Here is a 21,184-nt window from a genome sequence, read left to right as displayed (position 1 = left end):
ACAGTGACTAAAAATAGGATACAGGACAGAGAACACAACTCAGAAAAACATCATAACACAAGAAACACCCACGGATAAATTTAGCAGATCAGGAATATATGAACTCACATGCAACACTTGCCAGTCAGTATACATAGGACAGACATGCAGAAACTTCAAAACCAGATATTCAGAACATCTCAGAGCTTTACAAAGCAACACCTCCCATCGCACATCTGCTGACACCCAACTACAATAGAAACAGACTTAAGGATACTAAAACCCAGCCACAACCTACACAGCAAACTCACCATTGAGGAAAACTTCCACATACAGAAGGCAATAGCAGAAGGAAAATAGGTCATAAATGAATACACTACACTCAGCAAGGGCACAATATTTAACACATTAAAGGAACTTTACAAAAAAGACAATGCAAACAGCTAAAAAGTCCTCACACACACACACACACACACACACACACACACACACATATACGCGGACGCCTGATAAATGGATACACTACTCTCTAGAAAGTCTCGTCATTTTACACACTAAAGGAACACAACGTAAAAGACAACATAAACAGCTAAGATGCGTACAGAACACACACACACACACACACACACACACACACACACACACACACACACACACAAGATAAAATGGAAACAAAATTAAAATTTGGCGCCAAACTCACTGATGAATAAATGAACACTTACTGGGTTGGGGCACACAACAACCACGATTACAGTATGTTTCTGTGAAGTGCAAAATGCTTTTACGACCATATTTGTGAAAATATGTGTTATATTTACGTGTGCTTTGCACCTCATCAGGATGCTGCCAAAAAAAGGACCTGCCACACAAAAACGTAAGTAAAAACGAATATAGACGCGAAATATCACGAAAAACTAAATTACATTTAAAGCATAAAATGATAGGTTAACTCCCAACAACATTTCTCATGAAAATCGTTTGGTTGCAGATGACAAACTATTTGTAATAAATAATACACAAGTGGATCTGAAAAACCATGCTACAGACGTATCCATGATTAGAAACTATCACAACAGCACGCAGCACAGAAACAGTAAACGGCAGCACTTACATTACATTCAGCTGCAAGTAAGAAGTGAACTGATTAACAAAACAACAACGGAGCTCAAACAAGGCCTACAACTGGTCTTGGCTCAAATGGGGAAGGGCGATAGCTGATAGTATTATGGAGGTATAGATGGTTTAATTCTATCATTGGCCTTACTGACTATGGGCAGTGCGTATCCCCCTTTCGCCGCATGATTGAGAATCAAAATATCTTCGGTTTCACTAATGGCAACTAGGTCGCGTGTAGTTTCATACGGTTGATAGGTGGGAGTGGTTCCGGATTCCCTGCACGCCGCCCCCCCCCCTCCAATCCCTTGGCTACGGCCATGCCTGAACCCATGTTTGCATGATACAACCAGACCAACATGTGGGCAATACTGCGGAACGATAATCCACAGTTTCGAAACGCCACGATCGCACCACTCCCAAATTCCTATTTACACAAGGCATAACACGATGTCCTTACAAACAAGCAACCTTCCAGTGCGATTTATGAATGAAAACACCGTTATGTAATCTTTCCCTACATACAGAATATAGACGAATTTACTCCTGTCTACCTTGGTTGGTTGCTGATCATCTGCATATTCCAACATTAAACACACTTCATGACAGTTTGACATTGCTCGCACGCCGTATTCATGGTGTTGCAAATTTAATGTCCAGCAGCGTATTAACAAGTTCAGTAAAAATGAATTTTCTATGAATTTTTGATAGGCAAATTTCATTCAGTATTTCCGAGAACATAACTTAGTCAATAATTGAGTTTGTACTCGTACGTGAAGGCTAACGAGTCAAACATTTTCTGGTGTACGTGATAGTGGAAATTAAAGTGGAAAAATATCAATTATTGGAGCGGAGAAATATCTTTCTCTGTATTTGCTTTTGTTATACCGATAGCTGCTAATATTCGGGGAAGATTATATTTTTCACGTTTTCTCATTCATTTAGATCTACCGTACGACACTTCTGGGGAACTCTTCAAAACTGCTAAACGTAGTCACCGTACTAAATAATATTGTTTGTCAGTATTACTTTCTTTGCTGCCTATAAATCTACATTTTCTTAAAAGCTTACAGCTTTTACTGGGTCACCACAACACGTTTCTTCTCTCATTAATTTTCTCATAAAAAAGTTATTCTGAGGGTAAAGGTGATATTCAGAACTATAATACAAGTGAAGGAGAGACCTGCGATGCATTATCGGGAATGTAAGTCTAACTCGCAATGGAGCCACATGCAAAGTTGTCCTTTACAGTCTACTTAGAGGAATAATTTTTGTTTCATATTCTGTCTTTGTTGGAAGAATCCTTGATATCTTTTTCTATATTCCAATGAATTAATAAATATAAATATTATTACACGGTTTCAAATGACCAAATCTGGCCTCATAACACTACGCTATCAGTCGCGTGTAGCATCTGTTAACAAAATCCATTATATACTATAAAAATTGCTGTGTATACTCTACTCGACATATAACAAAATTAAGTAAGCCACTGTGAGTAGTACGGATTGCACAAGTTAAATCAAAGACCCTAATATTATTATCCAGAGATATACAGATTTGGTAGACTATTCCGGTGGCGTTGCTCTTCAAGACCACGTTGACAAGCTGTTCATTCTTCTCTCACTACAATTAAGTTTATCTGTAAGTCCTGTAGAAGTTTATCAGCGTGATTACACACAAGATTGTGGTGAACTGCATCACAGCACACGACCTGTAGCTAGTGCTTGATGCCATCCTATCAGACAGCTGCTGTCGTGGCGTATGTACAGAGGAAGCCCTCTAATTATTTGACCACCACTCACGATTACCCTAATCCCGCAATAATCTCTCTACTCGCAGATGTAACCCTATCAATGGCCTGCAGACAGCACAAGCACTGCTTCAGCGAATATGTAGAAGCAATACTACACACGCTTCCTACTGCTGTCACATACTTTAAAGGCTAACGTAGGAACCGGGAAGGAAGTGGAAACACCATCGGAACGAAAAGCATACGAAGCGTGCAAGACTATCGAGATGGGGAAAAAAACATCATTGGCACAAAATTCAATACGAAACAGCGAGGAGCAGATAGAAAGAACGAAACAAACGTCGACATCTATAAATGTGTGAATTAGCCGTTTGGAACACATTCGCCATATTTCCACCAGAATCTTTCTTTCACCATAATAATTTTTTCAACTCTTGTATTTTACCCTATCGTAATAAAACAATTTACATCATTTCTCATGATTACTACAGTAAATTAGCTGTCCTCGTTTTGTAGGAGCTTCGTCCGCTATATTCTTCAGTCATCAGTAAAACACAAGGATACAGTATTTTAGAGGTAACTTTAAGAAATGATTTCACACGTTTCGGGAGATGGTGCCCCACAGCTGTTGTATGTTTGAAAAGTGTCATACTATTGCCCTAAGTTGCTCGTAAGGCAGTTCAGAGAGGTACAATGACTACATAAGAACTTTTGTTTGCTCTCGCCTTGGTGGCATGTCGTTAATATTTTCCTTGTTAGGACTTAAATAAACTATGGCGAACCAGAACTCGAAACAAAGCTCTATCTTATGAGACCAATACTATTACTGACAGTGTTGTCCAAGCCTGGATCAAAGTTTCAGTCACCATCCCGCATCTCGTATTTAAAAAGCTACACTGAGACTGTTCTTCACACATAGCTGCACCAGCATCCCTAGGATAAAAGATATGACAGAGACTGACTTATACACAGCCTTCTGGTTCCTTTTAAAACAAATATTTCACTTCCGGGCTGTGTGTACTCTGCAATGAAAGCTTCTGACAGACTACAACTTTATATGAGGGTATATTGTTGGGCGTTATTAATAATCCATACTAGGAATAACGATTAGCTTGCACCAATGACATTTACTGCCACGCAGTTGTGAGTAGAAATTATACCCCATTTATTTATGCTAGAACGAACTCTGCACACTTTTGAGTGGTAGGGTGGAAGTACTAGCAGGCTGAGCTACTTAGTCCTTGAGACCTACCAGGAAACCTCACTTAGTGAAACACTGACGTTGACCAGAACATTGAATAATTGGTCAATCCGTTGACTGGGCCTATTATACGAGAAGCTAGTGGCATTAATAACCAAAATGGTTGAGGAACTTCGATGGGTGTAAAACAAAGAAACATTAAAAAATAAACTGATATGGCCGCTGCTAATAAACAAACAGGTCATTTTTTTTTCATGCTGTAGGTTCACTACGAAAACTATGCAACCCGAATTTTCGAGACGTTGTAATGCTAAGACCACACACTACTGGCCATTAAAATTGCTAAACCACGAAGATGATATGCTACAGACGCGAAATTCAGCCGACATGCTGTCATGGTGTCATATGCATATGATTAGCTTTTCATAGCATTCATACAAGCTTGGCGCCGGTGGTGACACCTACAACGTGCTGGCATAAGGAAAGTTTCCAACCGATTTCTCATACACAAACAGCAGTTGACCGGCGTTGCCTGGTAAAACGTTGTTGTGATGCCTCATGTAAGGAGGAGAAATGCGTACCATCACGTTTCCGACTTTGAAAAAGATCGGATTGTAGCCTATCACGATTGCGGTTTATCGTATCGCGACATTGCTGCTTGCATTGGTCGAGATCCAATGACTGTTAGCAGGATATGGAATCGGTGGGTTCAGGAGGGAAATACGGAACGCCTTACTGGATCCCAACGGCCTCGTATCACTAGCAGTCCAGATGACAGGCATCTTATCCGCATGGCTGTAACGAATCGTGCATCCACGTATGCAAAACAACAACCATCTGAACGAACAGCTCGACGACGTTTGCAGCAGCATGGACTATCAGCTCGGAGACCATGGCTGCGGTTACCCTTGACGCTGCATCACAGACAGCAACTCCAGCGATGGTGTACTCAACGACGAACCTGGGTGCACGAATGACAAAACGTCATTTTTTCGGATGAATCCAGGTTCTGTTTACAGCATCATGATGGTCGCATCCGTGTTTGGCGACATCGCGGTGAACGCACATTGGAAGCGTGTATTCGTCATCGCCATACTGGCGTATCACCCGGCTTGATGGTATGGGGTGCCATTGGTTACACGTCTAGATCACCTCTTGATAGCATTGACGTCACTTTGAACAGTTACATTTCAGATGTGTTACGACCCGTGACTCTACCTTTCATTCGATCCCTGCGATACCCTGCATGTCAGCAGGATAATGCACGACGCATGTTGCAGGTCCTGTACGGGCCTTTCTGGATACAGAAAATGTTCGACTGCTGCCCTGGTCAGCACATTCTCCAGATCTCTCACCAATTGAAAACGTTTGGTCAATGGTGGCCGAGCAACTGGCTCGTCACAATACGCTAGTCACTACTCTTTATGAACTGTGGTATCGTGTTGAAGATGTATGGGCAGCTGTACCTGTACACGCCATCCAAGCTGTGTTTGACTCAATGCCCAGGCGTATCAAGGCCGTTATTACGGCCAGAGGTTCTCAGGATCTCTGCACCCAACTTGCGTGAAAATGTAATCACATGTCACTTCTAGTAAAATATATTTGTCCAATGAATACCCGTTTATCATCTGCGTTTCTTCTTGGTGTAGCAATTTTAATGGCTTGTAGTGTATATTATAAACTATAATTATTGCTCCTGTCATTGTTAAGAATCTAATGTAAATTGCTGTATGTATCCGGAGAGAGTAGTAAATACGTTCAGTCTGGAACCGCACAACCGCTACGGTCGCAGGTTCGAATCCTGCCTCGGGCATGGATGTGTGTGACGTCCTTAGGTTAGTTGGGTTTAAGTAGTTCTAAGTTCTAGGGGACTTAAGACCACAGCAGCTGAGTCCCATAGTGCTCAGAGCCAATTTTTAAAATGCGTAAATACGAACTATTAATGTAAATTAATCTTCTTATTCTTTTTTCTGGCCTTTATCCCGTATCTTCAAGAGGTCAGCGAGTTAATTTATGGATTTCGCAGTGTGAGTGGAGGTTTACAGACACGATTCCCTGCAGGGGCCCCTGTTTTCTGGTGGCTGTGTGAGTTCAAGAACGGGCGGGAGACCACTGAAGACATGGAGCGATCTGGACGCCCTTCAATGAGTGGTTCGGATGAAAATGTGGCCAAAGTGAAAGAAACAGAGAATTTGTATCCTCGGTTCGAACAGTCTACGCCATTTTCTACAAGAAAGCACTTGAGAGCCTGCACAGAGCTGTCAGATAGAAACGACCGGAGATTTCCAAATCGTTGGAAGCTCCACTGCTGTAACGCTGCAGCCCACACCGCCTTGGTTGTGGTCACCTAGCTGGCGCGGAAAGGGATTGCAACTTTGCTGCAGTCTCGTACGGCCCCGATAAGGACCCATAAGGCTTCCTCCTTCTCGCAAAGCTCAAGATCAGCCTGAATGGTCACCGTTTCGACCATATTCCAACGGATTGTCACAGATCTCGGAAAAGAGGCTACGGCAGCTAACTCCCAGGAGGGAGCTTTGCAGTGTGGGAATCGCACTGGCACGCTACATCGACGCTAAAGGAGACTATTTTTAAGAATTTTAACAATATACGCTGATCGAATCAGTGAATTCTCTTTACCTGACTCGGTATCTTTACTTTATAGAGAAACCCTGCAATCCAATGTACCGGCATCACCACTTCATCTCATTCCGTGTGAGTTCGTGACGAGATTTGCCTATTTGCTCAATACTTTGGTGTAAAGTGTGATGACGGTATCTCCTCTCCTAGAGGACTGAAGACTGGCGACAGAAATTTGTTCACTTGTCTTTTTTTGCCTGATTTGATGCGGCCCGCCACGAATACCTCTGCTAAGCCAAACTCCTCATCCTAGAGTCGCACCTGCAAGTCATCAATTATTTCCTGACGTATCCAAATCTCTGCCTTCTTCAACAGTTTTCACCTTCTAAAGCGACCTCTAATACCATGGAAGTTATTCCTTGATGACTTAACAAATGCCCTATTATCCTGCCCCTTGTCTTGTCATTGTTTTCCATATATTCCTTTCCTCGCCGATTCTACGAAGAATCTCCTCATCCCTTACCTTACAAGTCCACCTAATTTTCAACACTCTTCTGTAGTACTACACCTTAAACGATTCTATTCTCTTCTATTCCGGTTTTTCCACAGTCCGTGTCTCACTGTCAAACAATACTGTGCTCCAAACGTACATTTTCAGAAATTTCTTCTTCTGATTAAGACCCGCGTTTGATACTATAGAATTCTCCTATCCAGGAATGCTCTTAGCCAGGAATCCTCTTTTTGCCAGTGCTAGTCACCTGTTTATGTCTTCCCTGCTGCGCTCGTCACGAGTTGTTTTGCTGCCTAGATAGTAGAATACCTTAACTTCAACTACTTCGTAATAACCCATCCTGATATTAAGTTTCTCGCTGTTGTCATTTCTGCTACTTCTCATTACTTCCCTCTTTCTTCGATTTACTCTCACTCCATGTTATGTACTCGCTAGACCGTTCGTTGCATTTAACAGGTTCTGTAATTATTCCTCACTTCCACTAAGGATAGCAATGTCATGAGCAATCTTAATATTGATATCCTTTCATCTGAATTTTAGTCCCTATCTTGAACCTTTCTATCATTTCCGTCATTGCTTCTTTGACATATAGATTTAACAGCAGAGGCAAAAGATTACACCTCAGTGTTACACCCTTTTTCTACATACACTTCGTTCTTGGTGTTAGAGTTTCATTGTCCGCTCTTGGTTCTGGTACATACACTCCTGGAAATTGAAATAAGAACACCGTGAATTCATTGTCCCAGGAAGGGGAAACTTTATTGACACATTCCTGGGGTCAGATACATCACATGATCACACTGACAGAACCACAGGCACATAGACACAGGCAACAGAGCATGCACAATGTCGGCACTAGTACAGTGTATATCCACCTTTCGCAGCAATGCAGGCTGCTATTCTCCCATGGAGACGATCGTAGAGATGCTGGATGTAGTCCTATGGAACGGCTTGCCATGCCATTTCCACCTGGCGCCTCAGTTGGACCAGCGTTCGTGCTGGACGTGCAGACCGCGTGAGACGACGCTTCATCCAGTCCCAAACATGCTCAATGGGGGACAGATCCGGAGATCTTGCTGGCCAGGGTAGTTGACTTACACCTTCTAGAGCACGTTGGGTGGCACGGGATACATGCGGACGTGCATTGTCCTGTTGGAACAGCAAGTTCCCTTGCCGGTCTAGGAATGGTAGAACGATGGGTTCGATGACGGTTTGGATGTACTGTGCACTATTCAGTGTCCCCTCGATGATCACCAGTGGTGTACGGCCAGTGTAGGAGATCGCTCCCCACACCATGATGCCGGGTGTTGGCCCTGTGTGCCTCGGTCGTATGCAGTCGTGATTGTGGCGCTCACCTGCACGGCGCCAAACACGCATACGACCATCATTGGCACCAAGGCAGAAGCGACTCTCATCGCTGAAGACGACACGTCTCCATTCGTCCCTCCATTCACGCCTGTCGCGACACCACTGGAGGCGGGCTGCACGATGTTGGGGCGTGAGCGGAAGACGGCCTAACGGTGTGCGGGACCGTAGCCCAGCTTCATGGAGACGGTTGCGAATGGTCCTCGCCGATACCCCAGGAGAAACAGTGTCCCTAATTTGCTGGGAAGTGGCGGTGCGGTTCCCTACGGCACTGCGTAGGATCCTACGGTCTTGGCGTGCATCCGTGCGTCGCTGCGGTCCGGTCCCAGGTCGACGGGCACGTGCACCTTCCGCCGACCACTGGCGACAACATCGATGGACTGTGGAGACCTCAGGCCCCACGTGTTGAGCAATTCGGCGGTACGTCCACCCGGCCTCCCGCATGCCCACTATACGCCCTCGCTCAAAGTCCGTCAACTGCACATACGGTTCACGTCCACGCTGTCGCGGCATGCTACCAGTGTTAAAGACTGCGATGGAGCTCCGTATGCCACGGCAAACTGGCTGACACTGACGGCGGCGGTGCACAAATGCTGCGCAGCTAGCGCCATTCGACGGCCAACACCGCGGTTCCTGGTGTGTCCGCTGTGCCGTGCGTGTGATCATTGCTTGTACAGCCCTCTCGCAGTATCCGGAGCAAGTATGGTGGGTCTGACACACCGGTGTCAATGTGTTCTTTTTTCCATTTCCAGGAGTGTATTTTGTATTACCCGTCTTTTCCCCTATTGTTCTCAGGATATCGAACATCCCCACCATTTTACATTGTCGAACGCTTTTTCCAGCTTGACAAATACTACACTCATGCTCATAAATTACGGATAATGCTTATACATGGTGAAACAACGCTCTGGTGGGCGGTTTGCGGGTTTAAATCACCTCGCGGTATGACCATGCGGTGCAATTGACCCGCGGTCGTCGCACGGTGGCGCTGGCAGTAGTCCACATACGCAGAGGTGTGTTGGTGCATGTCAGGGTAGGTGCAGCGAATAAGTGTGCAGACGTTTTCAGACGTACCAAAGGTGAAAATGGCTCAAAGAACACATATTGATGACGTTATGAGGGATAGAATACTAGGGCGACTGGAGGCTGGTCAAACACAGCAGGTCGCAGCACGGGTCCTCCGTGTGCCACAAAGTGTGTTCTCAAAATTACGGCAACGATTCCAACAGACAGGAAATCTGTCCATGCGCTACACTACGGGACGTCCCCAGTGTACAACACCACAAGAAGACCGATATCTCACCATTAGTGCCCGCAGACGGCCACGGAGTACTGCAGGTAGCCTTGCTCGGGACCTTACCGCAGGCACTGGAACAGTTGTCTCCAGACACACAGTCTACAGACGACTGAACAGACACGGTTTATTCGCCCGGAGACCTGCAAGGTGCATTCCACTGACCCCTGGTCACAGGAGAGCCCGTAAAGCCTGCCGGCCGCGGTGGTCTAGTGGTTCTAGTCGCTCAGTCCGGAACCGCGAGACTGCTACGGTCGCAGGTTCGAATCCTGCCTCGGGCATGGATGTGTGTGATGCCCTTAGGTTGGTTAGGTTTAAGTAGTTCTCAGTTCTAGGGGACTGATGACCACAGATGTTAAGTCCCATAGTGCTCAGAGCCATTTGAACCATTTGGAACCCGTGAAGCCTGGTGTCAAGAACACAGTACATGGTCATTGGAACACTGGTGCCACGTTATGTTCACGGATGAGTCCATGTATAGTCTGAACAGTGATTCTAGCCGGAATTTCAGCTGGCATGAACCAGGAACCAGATAACAACTCATTAATGTCCTTGAAAGGGACCTGTATTGAGGTCGTGGTTTTATGGTCTGGGGAGGGATTATGATTGGTGCACGTACACCCCTGCATGTCTTTAACACAGGAACTGTAACAGGTCAGGCGTATCTGGACGCCATTTTGATGCAGTATGTCCACGTTTTCAGGGGTGCAGTGGGTCCCACCTTCCTCCTGATGGATGATAACGCACGGCCCAACCGAGACGCCATAGTGGAGGAGTACCTTGAAACAGATGATATCAGGCGAATGGAGTGGCCTGCCCGTTTTCCAGACCTAAACGCCATCGAGTACGTCTGTGATGCTCTCGGTCGACGTGTCACTGCACGTCTTCAAACCCCTACAATACTTCAGGAGCTCCGACAGGCACTGATGCAAGATTGGGAGGTCATACCCCAGCAGCTGCTCGACTACCTGATCCAGAGTATGCCAACCCGTTGTGCGGCCTGTGTACGAGTGTATGGTGATCATATCCCATATTGATGTAGGGGTACATGCGCAGGAAACAGTGGGTTTTGTAGCACATGTGTTTCAGGCCGGTTTTCTCAACTTATCATCAATACCGTGGACTTACGGATCTGCGTCGTGTGTGTTCCCTATGTGCCTATGCTATTAGCGCCAGTTTTGTGTAGTGTCACGTTGTCTGGCACCACATTCTGCAATTATCCTTAATTTATGAGCATGAGTGTATAAAGGTGTCTCGATTTTCCTTCAGTCTTGCTTCCACTATTAACCGCAACGTTAGAACTGCGTGTTTACTGCCTTTACCTTCTCTAAAGCCAAATTCATCGTCATCTAACAGATCCTCAATTTTCTTTTCCACTTTTCTGTACATCATTCTCGTCAGTAACTTGGATCAATGAGCTGTTAACTGATGGTGCTGTTATTCTCGCACTTGCCGGCTCCTGCAATCTTGGGAATTGTGTGAAATATGTTTTTGCGAAAGTCTAATGGCATATCGCCAGACTCATACAGTCTACACACCAACGTGAACAGTTGTTTTCTTGCCACTTCACTGCATGATTGTAGAAATTGCGATGGGATGTTATCTATCCTTTCTGCCTTATTTGATTTTAAGTCTTGCATAGCTCTTCCAAATTATGACTCTAATACTGGATCCCCTATCTTTTCCGTATGGAATGCCCTCACATAGGCCTTCAGTGCTCTCTTTCCATCTATCCACTCTCTTCTATGCACATAACAATGAAATCCTCTTTGCACTCTTAATGTTACTGCCCTTGCATTTAATTTCAAAGAAGGTTCTTTTAACTTTTCTGTATACTGAATCCGTCCTTTCGATAATCACTTCTTTATCGATTCATTCATATTTCTCATGCATCCATTTCGTCCTAGTTTCCCTGCACGACCTATTTATTTCATTCCTCAGCGACTTGTATTTCTGTATGTTTGTATTTTCCCTGAATATTTTGTACTTCCTTCTTTCATCGATCAGCTGAAGTATTTCTTCTGTTACCCATGGTTTCTGCGCAGTTACCTTACCTGTACCTACGTCTCTGTCTACAACTTCTGAGATTCCTCTTTTCAGAGATGTCCATTCCTGTTCAGCTGGATTGCCTACTGAACTATTTCCTATCGTAGTATCTATAGCCTCAGAGACTATATCTATCACTGAATATAGATTACAGTCCAATACCTGATTTTGGGATCTGTGCCTGACCATGATGTAATCTAACTGAAATCTTCGCGTATCTTCCCGCCTTTTCCATGTGCACTTCCTGCTTTTAAATTTACTGCAAAACTCAGTCTTTCTCCTCTCTCACTCGTGTTACCTCGCCCACATTCTCCCGTAACCCTTTCTTCTACTGCTTTCTCTGCAACTGCATTCTAAATCCCCTTGACTGTTAGATTTTCGTCTCCCCTTACACACTTAATTACTCACTCAATATCCTCAAGTGCTTTCTCTATCTCTTCATTCTCTGCTCATGACATCGGCATGAATAACTGAACCGCTATTGTTGTGCTGTCGGTCCTGATGAGAACAACTCTACCACTGAACTGTTTGCAGCAACTCGCTCTCTGTCCTATCTTCCTATTCTTAACTAATCCTGCTACCATTACTGTTCATTCGCTATGAATTTTCCTACTTGCTGCCTAGGTTTAATAAATAACATTAATAAATGTTCTTTCTTTGATAACGAACAAGTGACAAAGGACAACGAAAGTTGGAGCAATACGTTGATGATGATTTCAGAGCAGATGAGGCGCGTAACATTGGAGCTTTAATTATGATGACGGTGTATTACATACGTCGCCACAATAGGAGTGTAGGAATTAGCGTAGCTAGTGCCATGTCAGTATATACGAGAGCGAGTACCTGGGAGAACTTCGTCTGCTCAAGAAACTAGTGAAAGGACACTTGCCTGTTCCAACGTGCTTCTGATGACGTCCTTAAAAGGTTATCAATACAAGCAAGGCGGTCCATCTCGACTTCGTCGACAAAGCAAGATTAATTAGAGAACATCCCTGTGTTGGTGATCTACGCGCCGTTGCTATTAGAAAAACCTCAGATTTGATCATTGGGATGAAATATGTATTCTCTTAAACATCAGCTGGGTTAAGCCAAAAATCATCTCTTTCTGATAGGTCTCCGTATAAATGGAATTCCTTTTGAAGATCGAAGCAAGTATGGTATGCCATCACAATGTTTTACCAGTCAAAGAAAAAATAAGGTTTCTGAGCACGTTAATAACGCTTAATCATCTTTCTTTATGCAACCAAAATCTTTTACATCTTGTAAACATAAATAACTCCAAGGTTAAACTCCTTCCACATCATATGACCACGAAGCGGATTCCATGCTACCATTTAACTTCTTCTCCCGTAACTCAGTTGGTTCTCTTGGACTACAGCCCTTGCCTACAGAAAAAGAGACAAAAAGATAGCTGTACAACTGTCATCATCATACTGGTGCACAAATTACAGAATTCGTGAAACTGTGCCAAACTTCCAAATTTCTTCCGCCCAAAGATTCTACATCACGTCTTTTAACAAACAGAACACTCATGGCGTGTCTGGATTTTGCCTCAGCACAAAGATCCTATCTTTCTGTTGCTCCTCGTCCTCTAAGAAATAATGTCAGGTAATTAATTTATCAATGGTGAGAATGAAGTGCTTGAAAGAAGTCTTTGAAGTAATTAATTTTTGTTCGTTTCCAGGTGCATGTTTGAAGTCTCGGAATACATTCAAAGTCCTCACACCAAAGTTTCCTAGCATACCACCACAGGAGCCAAAAAAAAAGTCGTAGCCCATTTATAAATCGGTGTATTGTACTGTAAATTGTTTTCTACATCTGACGGAGGGAAACGACGCAACAAAGGTATCTCATCAGCTTACGGTCAGTATTGTTGTTGTTGTTATCTTCAGTCCAAAGACGAATGTGATATTTCTGTCCGTGCTAATATAAACTGTAGTTGTCCCTTGATGTTTGTATAATTACTACAACCTGTTTACATTTGAACCTGCTTATTGTGTACAAACCGTGGAATCCCCAGCTATTCCTTCTTCCCACTGTCTCCTTCCATTGCGACGTTGACAATCCCTAGATACCCCGTGATGTGTCCTATCAACAGACTCCTTTCTGTACTCAAGTGGTGTCATTAATAACATTTTGCCTCAACTCCATTCAGTACCTCTTTCGTACCTCGAACTACCCATACTCATCCAATCTACAAAATTCTTCGTGGCGCCGCATTTCAAAAGCTTTGGTCAGTGAGCTAAGTGCTTGGGGAGTGGTAGGGAAGGCCGTCATAACATCATTCGGAAAACAGTGATTTTATTAAAATAAACCAGCACTGCGTTCATTAGCAAAAGAAAAATTACAGAAGATTTCTCGAAGTTTTACAATATAATTATAAATGCCAGCAGATGCCCAGTTAGTCTCCTTTTCCAATCGACCGAATGTGGACAGGAGTCAAGCCCACCACCAATTCAAAGTACTGGACACGCCGTTCTACGGTGTTTGATCAAATAGCGCAGTCACTGATACTTATAAAACATATAAATAGAATACATTTAACAAACACACAATAACAAGTACACAAAAGTGGGCAGCTCTTCAATGTTCTCCCAATTACGTACTGTCTTGCCCACGCCAAAAAACATGTTTAAAATAACCTTTCACAATAATAATAAATAATCTAAACACCACAAATAAGAACAAGAAAAACAATAGCGCTTTTATCTGATGGTAGTATCTATTTGCTCTTCAATAATAAACCAGCAACAACAGGTCCTGGCAAAACTAGTACAAGTGTAATATAGTTGGGCTGAAAACTGTAAAAAGGATGTTGTTACCTAAGTAAAGGTACAACACCGACTAGGATCAGTTACAGAATTCACATAATAAAAATCTTAAAACCGGACCCACACAGTGAGCATAATCCAACCAGCTCCAGCACTACACTCCCCATCCACCCTGGCGCTCGAACTAATCTAAGGCAGAAACATTTAATCCCAACTCGCGATAAGAATGGCTAATGAACAAAAGGAAGCAATTTAACAGAAAACAATAAACAATCAGCTCTTTTCGGGTTTCTCGGAACCAGTAACAAACACCAGCTAAGAAAAGACGACTACAAAGCAGTGGGGACTGAAGTGCGCAAATACCGCTAAACACACTGGACTGTACGTTAAATTCGGTTCCACGATACAGGTACAACAACAGGCAATGTCCTGAAATGTGTTCAACAAGTTTTTTTCTGTTGTACAGGGGCTGCCCCAAGTGAGAACTGGTATACGTATCTTCCTGTGGCCTTGCGCAGCGTAATGACGATTCCTTCACACGATGCACACTGCTCACTTTGCCTCCCGTCTGACGCCGATGTTGTGCAATCAGCCAGCCACTCACTGCTCTGAGGGCGCCCACCCGGCTTGTCCGCTCGGTGTGGAATCGGCGCTCTTGTTGCCAGTTGGAACTTTCCTTCTTGACCGCCATACAGAGACGCCACCCTGCGAGCTGGTACAGTTTTGAAAGGCAAGGAAGTCGATGCGCTCACCCTCTCGGGTGCGCTGCACGAAGCCATTACTATGCAACAGTCAAAGAGTGTAGCGACTTGCATTATCGATAAGAGCCGACACGGCTTAAGTTTCTGATTCTCCTTGTCTGAATTGCCTATCTCCAGCATATCACTTCATATTGGGCTACACTCCAGGCAAACATCTTCAGAAAAGAGTTCCTAACGTTTTATTTTATACGTTAACAAATTTCTGTTTTTCCGACACAGTTTTCCTGATATTGCCTGTAGACATGTTATATTTATCCCCACTTTCGCCATCACCAGTTATTTTGTTGCCCAAACGGCAAACCTCATCTAGTAATTTTAATGTCTCACTTCGTAAAGCCCAGCTCCTCCCCCGTCGGAGGTTCGGGTCCTCCCTCGGGCATGGGTGTGTGTTTTTTCCTTAGCGTAAGTTAGACTAAGTAGTGTGTAAGCCTAGAGACCGATGACCTCAGCAGTTTGGTCCCATAGGAACTTACCACTACCACGACTTCATAAAATAATTCCCTCAGAGTCCCCTAATTTAATTCGACAACATTGCATTATCTGTGTTTTACTTTTATTGTCATTTATATAATAATTTCTTTTCAAGATACTATCCATTACGTTCAACTGCTTTTTCAAGCCCTTAGACTTCTCTGACAGAATTCCAGTGTGACTGTCAAAGCACAAATTTTTATTTCTTTTTCCTGGTCTTGAATTTTCTTTCCAAATTTGGTTCTCTTTATTGCTTGCTCATTGTAGACATGAACAAAATTGGAGATTGCGTTTTCTAATTTCTCCTTGGTTTCCTTTAGTGATCGCTCATTGTGCGGAATTAATAACATCTGTGATGGTTACAACCCCTTCCTATTTCCTTTTCAACTACGGTTTCCCTCTCATGTCCTTCGACTCTAATATCTACAGTCTACTTTCTGTACAATTACTAGGACAGCTGTTTACGTAGCTAAATCAGACAGGAGAGACATAAGCAGCCGCTTTACACTGAGGCGAAAAGAGTCCTACTACCGTGTGGGACGTTCTTTTCCCCGGCGTAGTGTGGGAACTCCACGTAGAATGCAGTGTACAAGTCGTTCCAAGTACCCTGCAGAAATACTCTGCCACGCTGCCTTTATAGCCATCCATAACTGAGTAAGTGTTGCCGGTGCAGATTCCTAGCACGAACTGATCTCTTGATTATTTCCCACGTCGGGCGATGTGGGAAGCCAAATAATTCGCGCGAATTGTCCAGAATGTTCATCACATCAATCACGAACAATTATGAACCGGTGACTTAGTGCATTGTCGTCCACTAAAATTCCATCGTTTTTTGGGAACGTGAAGTCCGTGAATGGATGCAAAAGCTATCCACGTAGCCGAACGTAACCATTCCAATCAATGCTCAGTTCAGTTGGACGAGCGAACCCAGTCCACTCCATGTAAACACAGCCCACACCGTTATGAAGCCGCCACTAGCTTGCACAGTGCCTTGTTAACAACTTGGATCTGTGGCTTCGTCGGGTCTGCGCCATACTTGAACCCTACCATTACCAACTGAAGTAGGTACTCATCTGACCACGCCATGGTCTTATAGTAGTCTAGGGTCCAACCGATATGGTTACGCGCCCAGGAGAGCCACTGCAGGAAATGTCATCCTGTTGGCAAAGACACTCGCATCGGTCGTCTGCTGCTATAGCCCACTAACGCCAGTTTTCACCTCACTATCTTAACGGATACGTTCGTTGTACGTACCACACTGATTTCTGCAGTTATTTCACAAAGTGTTGCTTGTCTGTTAGCACTGGTAATTTTACACGAACGCCGCTGCTGTCGGCCACTGCGTTATCCGTGGAGTTAGGTAATGCCTGAAATGTGGTATTCGCAACACACTCCTGACACTGTGGATCTCGGAATATTGAATTTCCTAACGATTTCTGAAATGGGATGTCGCACGCGTTTAGCTCCAACTAAGATTCCGGGTTGAAAGTCTGTTAATTCCTGTCGTGCGGCCGTAATCATTTTCCAGGTGAAACACCTGAAAAAATGTTCAAATGTGTGTGAAATCTTATGGGACTGAACTGCGAAGGTCATCAGTCCGTAAGCTTACACAGTACTTAACCTAAATTATCCTAAGGACAAACACACACACCCTAGCCCGAGGGAGGACTCGAACCTCCGCCGGGAACCACCTGAGTACAAATGATAGGAAATACAGAAGCGTCCGATTCCACGCGTCTACTTTGACACATAACGTCGCATATATGGCGGAAACGACCATACACTACGAATCCAATATGGCGCCTATGACTTCATTAAGTAAACATGACCACAAACACGAAAATACAGTGAAAAACCAACACACACTCGTTCCACAAGAAAACCTAATGAAACTAACGGGACAAGCGTGAGAAACTGGGAGTTTTTGGGTGGGGACAAAGTAAATATAAACAAATTTAGACACACACCAACATACCAAACCACACAAAACGACGAAAAAGACCGACAACAAAAAAACTCCCCAAAATTTCACTAAACACAATATCCTCTGGAATCTGACACTTCCCCTGACCTATATAGCTCAACAGCAGCTCCCTATCCCACAAATTGGAATCGAACACATCCCTTGACCTATATAGCTTAACATCAGCTCCCGATCCCACAAATAACACTTCTATTGACCTATATAGCTCAACAGCAACTCCCGATACCGGAACACAGCATGCACACATTGGAATCGAACACTTCCCTTGACCTATATAGGTGAACAGAAACTACCGATACCTAATCACAAAACCCAAAACTACAACCACGTCCACAATCATCACTACCTCAAAAAACACAACAAATCAACAAAATTGGAATCGAAAACTTCCCTTGACCTGTTATCCTTACGAAATCTCCACATGCAGCCGTCCCTGGTCCGAGACGACGGAACTTTAGTAAGCCTCCTTTCTTCACCACATACTAAACACTTAACGACTTCATCAAAAATCCGAGTAGTTGAAGAAATTTTATTAGAGACAACGCACTCTCCCCCATCAACCTCGACAACCGAAAACTGTTGATCTTGTCAGTCATATCCATACCTACTAAAGACATAAAAAAAGCAATTTACCAAAATTCACACACGACGAACAGAAAAAAACTATAATAACGACGAAATAACAAAACTGAAATCGTTAACTCACTGAAAAATATTCCGCTGAAAACACAGTTCCGATACCACACAAGTGCAATGCTATCACGCAAATGAACCCCATACGCCACGTAACACGCTACCCATAAACACACCACCAGAGAGAACCACCGACTAGAGAGCCTGTATAGGGAGAGAGTGGCCAACCGGACGATACGGCGGCCATTTTGCTACCAAACTGCGGGCGGGACTCTTGAATGGCCAGTAGTGGAGTAAACACTCACCGAATCAAAAGCACAAGACAATATGGCGAAATCATTCGTTAAATGCCTTTGTTTATAAGAATAATGTGTTACAATAATTTTCACACAGCCAATTTACAGGTCTGCTTTCAAATTTAACTATGTATATTGCAAGTTGTTTTATATGTAGTAAAAATCATAAACGACATACTTCGCATAGATAAGAGTACTTGGTTGGTTTCCACAAGGCTCCTGTTTGATTTATGTCAGCCCTGTTGACTGCGACTGCCCACTCACTGCTTTCGTCTTTCTTCATTGCGTGGAAATGCTAACATGCGAAATCAGCCTTCGCCTCTATTGGAACAACCAAATGCAGCACAACCTGGCATCGTTTACGAACGTCTGCAGAACGAATTGCAGATGTCAAAATCAATACTGTACAATTACTAACGTGTTTACTTCAAACATATAGGCCTACCGAGTTCATCACAAAGCGCTTCATTATTTCAACTCGTATTTAAGACCGCAAACGCTAATTACATATTAAAAACGATATACAACTAAATCGAACATGCATGCACAACGCATAACAAGTCTCTCAATAATTCAAATACCTTTCAATCGTTTCCAAAAGTCCTCTGAACTTCAATTCAACTCAAAGACACGGCGAACATAGGAAGCGCGAGTCACGTTTGGCGCCATTTTTCTGCCAAAGCCAATCAACCAATCACGGGCAACTTCACCTATGGGCACTCTCTCTGTATACAGGCTCTCTACCACCGACCGCAAGAATACGCCATCTATAAGCACGCCACACACGCAAACTAAACCAAAAACATCATCTAACACACCACCAGAGAGTACCACCGATCGCATCAAAACGACTCCTACAAACACGCCACTCTCACAAACTAAATTCCACGCCGTCGTGACGTCACACACCACAACAGCCTTACGTCACGGATAAAAGTCGACGGGTGGGATCGGACGTTTCCACCAATGAACTGCCCTTTTATATCTTGTGTATGCCATACTACCGCCACCTGCATATGTGCATGTCGCTCTCCAATGACTTTTCCACACCTCAGTGTATACAACCGCCTACCGTCACACAAGGCCCGCAGGCTCTCGTGAGGGCCAGAGAGGAGCCGTAGACCTAACCGCCCCCCCCGCCCCACGCCTCCAGCAGAGCAGCACTCTGTCGCCGCCCGTCGCCCGCGGGCCGTTAAGGCGACGGCGAGCGCCCGCCGGCACTCCCGCTAATGGGCCCACGGGGGGCGCGGCGACGCCTGTATCCGCTCGCTCGCTCTTCATTGCGCCGTTAATGAGGCGGAGGAACAGCGCAGCCGACGACTATTCGCCACCGCCGGCGCGTCTCCCCTCCCCTCCGTTATCAGCGCGTCGCGCCGGGGCTGGACCCATCGGCGCCGTTACGTGGCGTGGGGAGGTGGCGGCCCGGCGGGTCTTATCTCGGAGCGGACACTTCCCTCCCGCCTTTCTCTACTGTCCTCTGCGTGTGAGAAGCCCGACAAAGTCCAGGTGAAGCGTGGCCGTCGACTTCTATGGCCCACGTAACGACAAGGGAAAACTTTCCGAGTTGGTTCCTTTTTACACAGAAATTTAGCGAAAAAAAAGCACTCCGTCGTCAGGCCACGAGTGGCCTACCGGAACCATCCGACCGCCGTGTCATCCTCGGTGGAGGATGCGGTTAGGAGGGGCGTGGAGGTAGCACACCGCTCTCCCGGTCGTAAGGTGGTATTCTTGACCGAAGCCGCTACTATTCGGTCGAGTAGTCCCTCAATTGGCATCACGAGGCTGAGTGCACCCCAAAAAATGGCAACAGCGCATGGCGGCCTGGATAGTCACCCATCCAAGTGCCGACCACGATCGACAGCGCTTAGCTTCGGTGGTCTCACGGGAACCGGTATAGCCACTGCGACCAATTACCATTAGTGTTACCGTCGCGTACTTCTCTCGAATGTCCGTACCCGGTAACTGAATGGTCAGCGTGACGGATTGTCAATCCTCTGGGAACGGGTTCGATTCCCGGCTCGGTCGGGGAATTTTCTCTGCCCAGGGATTGGGTGTTGTGCTGCAGGTCGCCGAAGTGGCGTCACTCTGAAAGACCGGCACCCGGCAAATGGTCTGCCTGATGGGGGGGGGGGGGGGGGGGAGGGGAGGGGGGGGGTGGAAGCCATACAATTAAATAAATAAAACTTCTCTCGAACCATCCAAGGCGTGAAAAGCCAACTCGGAAGTTGTCGCGAAACAAGCACTTCGGTCAAAAAGATAGCCACGCCAAGGAGACATCACAGTGTTTGCTCGCAAAATTAACTTTAGCCTTAATAATAGCCACAGTTCGGCGGGGAAGAGATACCACAAGTTCCTCCGGGTACGTCGTACCTAGACGAAGCCACTGATTGAGATTCCCTGAAGCTACGAACCTGCTGCTCAACATATTC

The sequence above is a fragment of the Schistocerca americana genome, chromosome 4 (assembly GCF_021461395.2).
Source record: "Schistocerca americana isolate TAMUIC-IGC-003095 chromosome 4, iqSchAmer2.1, whole genome shotgun sequence".
NCBI classification, from domain to species: domain Eukaryota; kingdom Metazoa; phylum Arthropoda; class Insecta; order Orthoptera; family Acrididae; genus Schistocerca; species Schistocerca americana.
This window is presented reverse-complemented; position numbering follows the sequence as displayed.